Source organism: Carlito syrichta, unplaced genomic scaffold, assembly GCF_000164805.1.
Source record: "Carlito syrichta isolate Samal-C Ts95f unplaced genomic scaffold, Tarsius_syrichta-2.0.1 Scaffold315432, whole genome shotgun sequence".
Taxonomy (NCBI): Eukaryota; Metazoa; Chordata; class Mammalia; order Primates; family Tarsiidae; genus Carlito; species Carlito syrichta.
The window spans coordinates 104,551-113,438 of NW_007259528.1; the positions used below are offsets into that span (position 1 = coordinate 104,551).

An 8,888-nucleotide genomic window follows, 5' to 3' on the forward strand; every position below is an offset into this window, starting at 1 on the left:
GACGATGTTCCTTTTACAGATGTAAAATTCTGAGACGTAGGTCCTAGGGTAGGAGCAGCATGCGGTGAGAGTGCCCGGCATTATTTTGTTTAGTTAATATTTGAAAAAAAAAATTTTTTAAACAACCCACAGAGAGACAAGAAAAAAGCCTGATTATGCCACTCTATAACGGCTTCCAATTTCCTAACAGAGTACCTGCCAAAGTCCTTACAAGGGCCTACAAGGACGGATATGATCTCTCAGATCTCCTATCCGTCTCCACTCAGCACTGGTCTAATGAACATAACTCCCAAGTCCTCTCCCACTTCCAGGCTTTTCTCCTGGCGATTTTCTGTGTTCCAGATCACTCTTTCCTCCGCCTGACATCCGTATTTCTCATTCACCCCTTTCAATGCTGGGCTTTCCTATCCCTTTTACCTGTTTGTGCCCTGCCCCCCAGCTCTTATCATTATTATTTGATTTAATCTTTAGTGCTTTATTATTTGTCTCCGCCACGACCATGTAATCTTGAGGGCAGGAGTCACACGTTTTCTTCGCCGGTTTATCTCCAGTGCCTTAAACGGGAATATCGGTTGAATGAATGCATGAATAGAGCGGTGATAGCAGAGCAGAGAGAATGGGGCGGGAAGTAGAGAGGGGCTTGCCTTTCGCCGCCATTTTTCAGCAGGCAGAGGCAGACCCGGAAAGGAGTAAAAACAACAGGGCGTGGGTAAAAGTGGCCAACCGGGAGTCCACTCGAGACGAGCCTAGATCAGCCAGACAAACGCAGTTCACAGATTTAAACCCAAACATATACAGAAAAGGCCGGTGCCGCCGCCTGGTTTCTTGTGAAATATCTCGCCGCCAGATCGCTGATGTGCAGGGCCAGTGGCGCAATGGATAACGCGTCTGACTACGGATCAGAAGATTCCAGGTTCGACTCCTGGCTGGCTCGGCGGGTGGCACCTTGTTTTGCTTCTTTCCTTTCTTGATTCCGCGGGATTTCAGTGGGGTAAGAAAATTCGTGCACAATACAGTTTGCTTGGAAGTCTCAGAAGCAGGAGGGCCCGGCTTTTGACCACACCTGGGGTTAGTTTCTCTGCAAAGCAGATTCTTGCATCCAACCACGTGGTGGCGCCAACTCAGCTAGAGAAGCGCTCGCCGTCCTCTAGTTGGGCCCAGTCACGCCAGGACAATTCAGCTGAAGAACGATTAAAGTAAACTATTAAGCAAAGGGGAAGACATTAAATCTGGAGATTTAGACTGGGCAATAATAGTGGAGGCCGTTCAGAAAATTTAAAGTCTTTATTTCGTTCTTCCCCATCCAGTCATTTGTAGAATAAATTATTAAGGACGTCTTGGTTTCAGGTCTGAACACTGCAGGAGCTCAGTCTGCGCTTCTCTGTGGTTTCTTTGGTTTGAGAGGCGGGTAAGAGACGCATGCGTTCACCAACATACCGTATTTCTCACAAGGTGTGTTACAGAGGGAGAACCACTGGCTCGGGAAATAACTTGACAGCGGGTTTCCGTAGTGTAGTGGTTATCACGTTCGCCTCACACGCGAAAGGTCCCCGGTTCGAAACCGGGCGGAAACAGCCTCTCTCTTTTCTTAGTGTGAGTTTTATTCCTTGAACGTGTATTTTCATGCCATCTTAAATATACTTCCTTTTCCTGTCTTGCTAGCTCGAGGTAACGGTGCTGCGGCGTCGCTATTCTGAGTGGGTCTGGGGTGCGGCGGCCGCAGAGGCACACACACACGTATCTCGAGAGGAAAAACCGACTTTCCGGGGCTCCAACGCGAGGCGGCCCGCAGCCCCGGAAGCGCATCCTCCCCTTCGTTCGTCTTCCTGTGCCCGGCGGTGCCCGACGGTGCCCGGCTCCGCTCGGCTCCGCTCGTCTTCACGCCCCAGGGTCGGTGCCGGCCCTGCGCAAGCCGAGGGCCTCAGCGCGGCCCGGGCCGCAGGGGGGATTCTCGCACCGCTCGGGCGGCTACGAGACGGGTAAGTGGGTCGCAGGCCTGTGTGCTCCTCAGTGGCGGTGGCAGTGGGGGTGGTCCTGCCGCCCTCCATATATTTGGGGCCCTCCTGCGGTCTGACCCTGATCGTGATCAGGAGCCTTGTTTTCCCATCTCCAGAATAACTGCAGCGTCTCTGAGTCCCGAGTGTGAATCTCTGGGAAAGGCGGAATCTGCGTGGGGGGCTTCCAGAGATATCCGACACTCGATAGAGGTGAGAAGTCCCTGTGGGCGCTCCAGGGCAGATAAAAGGGAGGAGGGGGGAGGGGATTTGAGAAGATTGAGCCCAGAGGCTGTGGCCTTGAAGAGGTCGTGGCGGGCGGGTTGAACTGGCCTGCCCTGGACTCGCCCTCCCTCCCCAATTAACAGGGCGTCACCTTCTGGAAACCCTCATCGAGGAGACATCCAAGGGCTGAGTCTTCCTCCACTTGACCTAATGCTCTCCCCGTCTGAAAGAAAAAATAGATCCCAAAGTTAAGAACTGAGGATGCTGCACTTTGCCTTGCCGCTCAAGAAAAGACATTGTCCGCACCTGTTTAGCATCAGGTCTTGCTCAGTGGTATTTAGTCTCCGACCTCTGCCTGCACAATAGGACCAGTCAAAGCTCCTATGGGAAAGAAGTCTTGATATCCCACCTGACTACCTCAGGTGTATTTTCAGCATTTTCTTTAGATGGATTATTTTTCTAAGAGTTAGCCAAGCCTAGCCTCTTGGTCACATTGCTACAGGTTCCCTCAAATGAATGATATGAATGTGTTTTTATGAACATAAGAAAAGGACAATTTTTATTTAATGAGCTATTTTCTTTTTAACGTTTTCTTAGATAGGCTGCTTGAATAGGCATCGCCTTTCCCAGCCCTATTACTTCTTTAATTTCATAACTTCTCTGAAAGACTCATGATTTTACCATCATGCTGGTTCCCTTAACAAGATAATATCTCGGTTAGTAAGACAATAAGCTTGTGCATGTTCTCAACAGCAATTTGTCTAATACATTTTTATTTAAAATCTCCTCTATACAACCCAGAAATACAAGTTAATGTTGTGCCCTGAAAGAAAGCAAAGGTCCCAGGGGCCCAGGTGGTGACAGGGATTTATCTTCCATCTTTCTCTGTTGCCAGTGGGCAGGAGTACTTTAGCCCAGAAGCTGAGTGTGCCCCTAACCAACCTTTGCACATGGTCAATAGTTTCTTTGGGAGCTTATGCCTCACTCCTCCTCTTTAAACCATATACATTCTGGCAAGATGCAGCAGCTGCCCTGCCATTTTAGACACCCTGCTGTTTTTCACTTTTCCTTTTTACCCCTGCTCCCCCAATCATTCTCACTTAAGCCCAAATGGATGTTCACCCTGTGTCTGTAATATTGTGTAAGATGGAGAACAGTTAGGCCCCAGAGAGTGACTGACACCTTATGACCTCTTGCTCCTGTAGCACACTGCATTTTGCATATGAATCTTTTATTTTATTTTAATTATATTGTTTATTCTCTGCTTTCTAAGTTTGCTGTTAATAATCTTTAAGTAAGAAGAGGGAGGAAGAGGGCAGTCTTCTGATTTTGGGGTGGTATTGAAGCTAAAATCCAAGTTAGAACTATCTCCCAGAAACCCAGCTTATTATCCATCAAGGATGCTGCTAAAATGTGTTGCTGGAGATGGAGGTGGGAGTGAGTATTGGATGAGGTGGGATTTTGTCCATGGACACCTGAGACAGACTCATGAAAGAAAGAAAAAACGGAAATAAAGATTTTGAGAGCTGAGTGAGGCCTCAAAATTAGTCTAATCCAAGATGTGTCCCAAGTCACTAAATTCTTACCCCATTCCTTCCTGTGTTATTCTACTAGGGCTGCCCTAACAAGGTACTACAGACTGGGTGGCTTAAACAACAGAAATTAATTTCTCACAGATCTGGAGGCTAGAAGTACAAGATCAAGGTGTCAGCAGGTTTAATTTCTTCTGAAGCCTTTCTCATTGACTTGCAAATGACTGCCTCCTCACTAGGTCCTCATATCTCCTTCTGTTTGTTATCTGTTTCCTGATCTCTTTCTACAAGACCAATCATATTGGGTCAGAGTGCACTCATTAAGACCTCATTTTACCTTAATCACTTCTTTAAAGACCCTATTTTGCATTTTATTTCACAGTATTTAAAAAAAGCTATTTCTAGCCGGGCTTGGTGGCTCAGCCTGTAATCCCGCGCCTTTGGGAGGCTGAGGGGGGTGGATTGCCTGAGCCCGTGGGTTCGAGACCCGCCTGGGCAGCGAGACCTCATCTCTACAATAAATCAAAAAATCAGCCGGGTGCAGTAGTGCGTGCCTGTAATTCCGGCTACTTGGAAGGCTGAGGTGGAAGGATCACCGGAGCCCAACAGGTCGAGGTTGCGGTGGCCGGGAGCGGCCACTGCACTCCAGTCTGGGCGACAGAGTGAGACTCCAACTCCAAAAAAAAAAGCTATTTCTGCCAAGTTAACATCATGGTCTACTTCTAATGAAAAAATACATGTTTTTATGCTAAGAAAAGGTTGGAAGATGGATAGAGCAGATGTTCCTTCTCCCCTACAGCTGCTGAGGGAAGAGATAACTTTCTACGTTATAAAATAAGCAGTCTGGTTAAGTGAAGAGTTAAACTGAGAACTTTCACAAGAATTTCAGTCCAATTCTGTGCAATGTGAGATAAGTGACGCAAAACTTGCACTAACTGGCTCTGTTCTGGCTAATGTAATTTTGTTCTTAGAAGAGTTATTTTAACAAAGGGGAGTTGTTATATTTTTTAAAACTTTAAAGGTTGTTGCCCTTTCTTGGGAAAATAACTTCATTATCTGTGTTGATAATTTTTTACGTTGGTGATACTATTGAAAATCATTTCTCTATATTTCTAAAAGTTATAAAATGACTTGTAAGATTTATCTGACAGTTAATAATTTTCTTTTTCTTCCACATGCATAAAGAAGTATTTGTAATAGCTTCTATTTTTTTTTTTGGCATACATTATTGGTTTATTACATGGGTCACTATTAGGGTACTGGACAGGGTGAGGGAAAATGGATGGAGCAAGGGGCGCAGCACCGCCAGAGCCAGCAAGCTGGAGGTGCCTTGCAGGGAACCCAGAGATCCGAGTAGATGCAAAGAATTGCAACACACAAAAAGGTTAAGAAAAAAAAAGTTTATTTAAAAGTAGATTAGAATCCGGGCTCGGTGGCTCAGCCTGTAATCCTGCGCCTTTGGGAGGCTGAGGGGAGTGGATTGCCTGATCCTGCAGGTTCAAGATCCGCCTGGGCAATTTGGCGAGACCTCATAAATCAAAAAATTAGCCAGGTGTGGTAGCACATGCCTGTAATTCCGGCTACTTGGAAGGCTGAGGCGGAAGGATCGCCGGAGCCCAGCAGGTCGAGGCTGCGGTGGCCGGGAGCGGCCACTGCACTCCAGTCTGGGCGACAGAGTGAGACTCCAACTCAAAAAAATTAAATTAAATTAAAATAAAAGTAGATTAGAGAGAGAAAGAGAAGGAAGAAAGAAGATTCACCTCCCCAAGGTGGGGGAGGGAGACCAAAGCCAGGAAGCATGGTGACAGCCATGGCTCAAAGAGCACATGGCCACACCAGACTCTAGCAAGGCAATGGCCACTGGGTGCTTGTGATTGAGTCCTTTTAACCATTCCCTTTGATGGGGGAAGATCATTAGGTGATTGGGTGGTGGTTTGCTTCCATGTCATCACAAAGGAGCAAACAAATGCAGGTACTGACCTCAGGTGATGAACAGCAGGTAGATGGGGGGGTTAGCCACATGATTGCTGCCATGGTGGGGCTTATCTGTGTCATGTAGTTCACAGAGGGCTGATTATGTTAACCCTAGGGTGGGAGGATTCCTGCAAGAGACTTGTTAGACATTTGCAATTCACAAACTCAGACATTTGCAACTCACAAACTGTTATGACTTTGGCCTTGACAAGGAATCAGAAGTTTACTAGAGATTATTATGCTAAACCATGAATGGTTGGGCTGTCCTGATCTTGTATCTGAAGATTTGCCAAGGGGGATGGGATAGGCTGCGGTTTGTCCTGCAGTAGAATGTCTGAATGCTTTCTAATAGTTACACTGAGACAAAAAGCTAAGTTTCTTCTAGGTTTCTATAGGTTCCTTTCAGTTACATCTTGGACGACAGTTCCCCAACACTGTAGACTGTCCCTGAGATGGTGTCTTATCTGAGCCTGTAATGGATTCCATAAGTTGGAAAATTCTTGAGCGTGGGTACATGGAAAGCTGATCACTATACTTTCTTTGAGATACATGGATATCTTTGTCCCAGGCTGTGTGGGACATGATATCAATATGTCATACATTCTTCAGATGGGTGTAGTGGTACATGCCATGTTCTAGCTACTTGGGAGGCTGAGGTGGAAGGATCGCCTGAACCCAGCAGGTTGAGACTGTAGTAGCTGTGAGTGTGCCCCACTGCACAGGGTGACAGAGTGAGATTCCAAAGTTCTGGAGGCTGGGAAGTCCAAGATTGAGGGACCGGCATCTGGCAAGGGCCTTGTTGCTGTGTTATCCTGTGGGAGAAGGGCAAAAACAGAGAGGAAGAGAGGGGGAAGGGAAGACGAGGAGGAAGAGAGAAGACAGAAGAGCATCTTCTATTTCTTAAAATTAACAAATTATTTTTTCTGAAAGCTTAAAATATATATTTTTTAATAGACTTCCTTTTTATAGAACAATTTTAGGTTTATAGTAAATTGAGCAAGTACAGAGTTCCCACATACACCCTTTTCCATACTTCAGTCTCTTCTATTATTGACAACTTGCATTAGTGCTCTACAGTTGTTGCAACTGATGAACCAATATTGATAGCATTTTATTAACTAAAATCCATCGTTTACATTGGTGTTCACTCATTGTATAAAGTTCTATGCGCTTTTTCAAATGCATGATGTCCACCATTATGTAATATACACCATTATAGTAGCATGCAGAATAGTTTCATGGCCCTAAAAAATCTCTGCTCCACCTCAGATAATTTCTTCTAAGTTAACACTGTGTGGTGAGAGTTCCTTCTTCTCCAACCGCCCCTCCCAACCCCGTTGTCCTTCATGGAAATGAAATGAGCTTTTATCCATCTCTCTGTCTCTTTTTCATTGTTTGTGTATCTCTCTCCCACATTTGTAAGGTCTTTAGAGAGCCAGCCACCTGGTCTCCTGATCATATTCCTAAAGGTGAGTTTCAATAATTTAATCCATATTTATATACTCAGATATAGCATCCAGGCAGTGGCCTGTTTTCCCTGTCTTTATTTTGTCACCTGCTGTGATATGTAGAGATAAGTCCTCCCCCACCTTCTACCTGGGATGGTCTGCAAGGAATCTATCTAACTTGAAGAAGACTGAACCCAGAAAACAGACTGTGTGAGCATTTCCATACCAGGAGGTGGTCTGAGAATTAGTTTTGGAGTAAGATGGAAGGAGAATGGTGTGGAGTGTCCTTTCTTTAGGAAAATGTGTCTAAAGTCAAAAGCTCACTCTGGTTAAACACCCTCATTCTCTGGTAACATAAAGGCCTCTAAAAATATATGCAGAATATTTAGGGTAACTGTATCATTTATTGTCCAAGTTAGAGCACTTCTGAGAGTAAAAAGGAGTGTTATTAATGATTATACTAGGGTAGTAGTTGTAAATCAAGTCACTCTACTATTAGACCAAGTAATTTTCATGCCATAAAATGTCTCTTGACATTCATTTTTTTATTGTAAGAATAACTCTCTTTCTCTCACCCATTCTTTTCTAGTCATAATGTTACCATACCCAGAATACACCTATGTAATGTCTGGCATCCTTCTCAATTCTTTTTCTTAAAAAAAAATTTTTTTGGTCCTGCAGTGTGCCTCATACCTTTAATCCCAGCACTTGGGGAGGCTGAGGTGGTAGGATTGCCTGAGGCCAGGAATCCAAGACCAGTCTGAGCAACATAGCCAGATCTGGTTTCTACAAAAATTTTTAAAATTTAATTTTTTTATGGTATCTGAATTTGCATTTTTTAAAAAAATGTTTTTGTTTTCTAAGAACTTTTTTTTTCTTTGAGTCAAAGTCTCTCTGTGCTGCCCAGACTGGAGTGCAGTAGTATGCTCTCAGCCACTGCAGTCTCAACCTGTTGGGCTCAAGGGATCCTTCTGCCTTAGTCTTCCAAGTAGCTGGAACCACAGGCATGCATCACCATGCCTGGCTAATTAATTTTTTTTAATTTTTAATTTTTATTTTTTTTTGAGTTGGAGTCTCACTCTGTCGCCCAGACTGGAGTGCAGTGGCCGCTCCCGGCCACCGCAGCCTCGACTTGCTGGGCTCCAGCAATCCTTCCGCCTCAGCCTTCCAAGTAGCCAGAACTACAGGCGTACGCTACCACGCCCAGCTAATTTTTGATTTATTGTAGAGATGAGGTCTCGCCAAGTTGCCCAGACGTGTCTTGAACCCGCGGGCTCAGGCAATCCACTTACCTCAGCCTCCCAAAGGCACAGGATTACAGGCTGAGCCACCAAGCCCGGCTATAATTTATTTTTAATTATTGTAGAAACCATGTCTTACTAAGCTGGATCAGTAGAACTACCTTATGTCTCGGTGGCACTTTTACTTTTTGACCCCTCAGTAATTCAGTCTCCCTAAAAAAGAAGTCAAGGGGCGAGTATGGCGAGGGAAGAGAAGGATATGGCTAATTTCACATTAGCTTTTCAGTTTAGAGCCGTTCAATATGAAAACGGAATTGTTTCCATTTTAATTCCTGTTCCCAGAGTGCCTTATAAAGTACCAAGGGAAATAATGACTGATGTAAGGCACACCCCATTTTGGTTCTTCCCTCTTCTTTATATAAACTCATCTCTACCTCTGAAGGAAGGAAGGGAGGGAGGGCGGAAGGGAGGGAG

General features: G+C 45.1%; 1 protein-coding gene and 2 non-coding genes across 6 annotated transcripts in view; all 3 read left to right on the plus strand.

Moving 5' to 3' along the window:
• The first annotated feature begins 861 nt into the window (after window positions 1-861).
• TRNAR-ACG lies at window positions 862-934 on the plus strand. Its single transcript has one exon. It is a non-coding gene; the product is annotated as a tRNA-Arg (tRNA).
• Window positions 935-1,501: 567 nt separating this feature from the next.
• TRNAV-CAC lies at window positions 1,502-1,574 on the plus strand. The gene has a single exon. It is a non-coding gene; the product is annotated as a tRNA-Val (tRNA).
• Window positions 1,575-1,864: 290 nt separating this feature from the next.
• HMGN4 (high mobility group nucleosomal binding domain 4) overlaps window positions 1,865-8,888 on the plus strand; it is a 9,137-nt gene continuing 2,113 nt past the window's right edge. Inside the window, exons 1-3 of one of the 4 annotated variants that reach the window (XM_021706323.1) lie at window positions 1,871-1,979; window positions 2,114-2,207; window positions 7,149-7,194. The gene's annotated coding sequence lies outside the window, so the exon portion shown is untranslated. Of the gene's footprint in view, window positions 1,980-2,113; window positions 2,208-7,148; window positions 7,195-8,888 lie in introns of all 4 variants that reach the window. The other 3 variants (XM_021706325.1, XM_021706324.1, XM_021706326.1) reach the window with 3 other exon arrangements.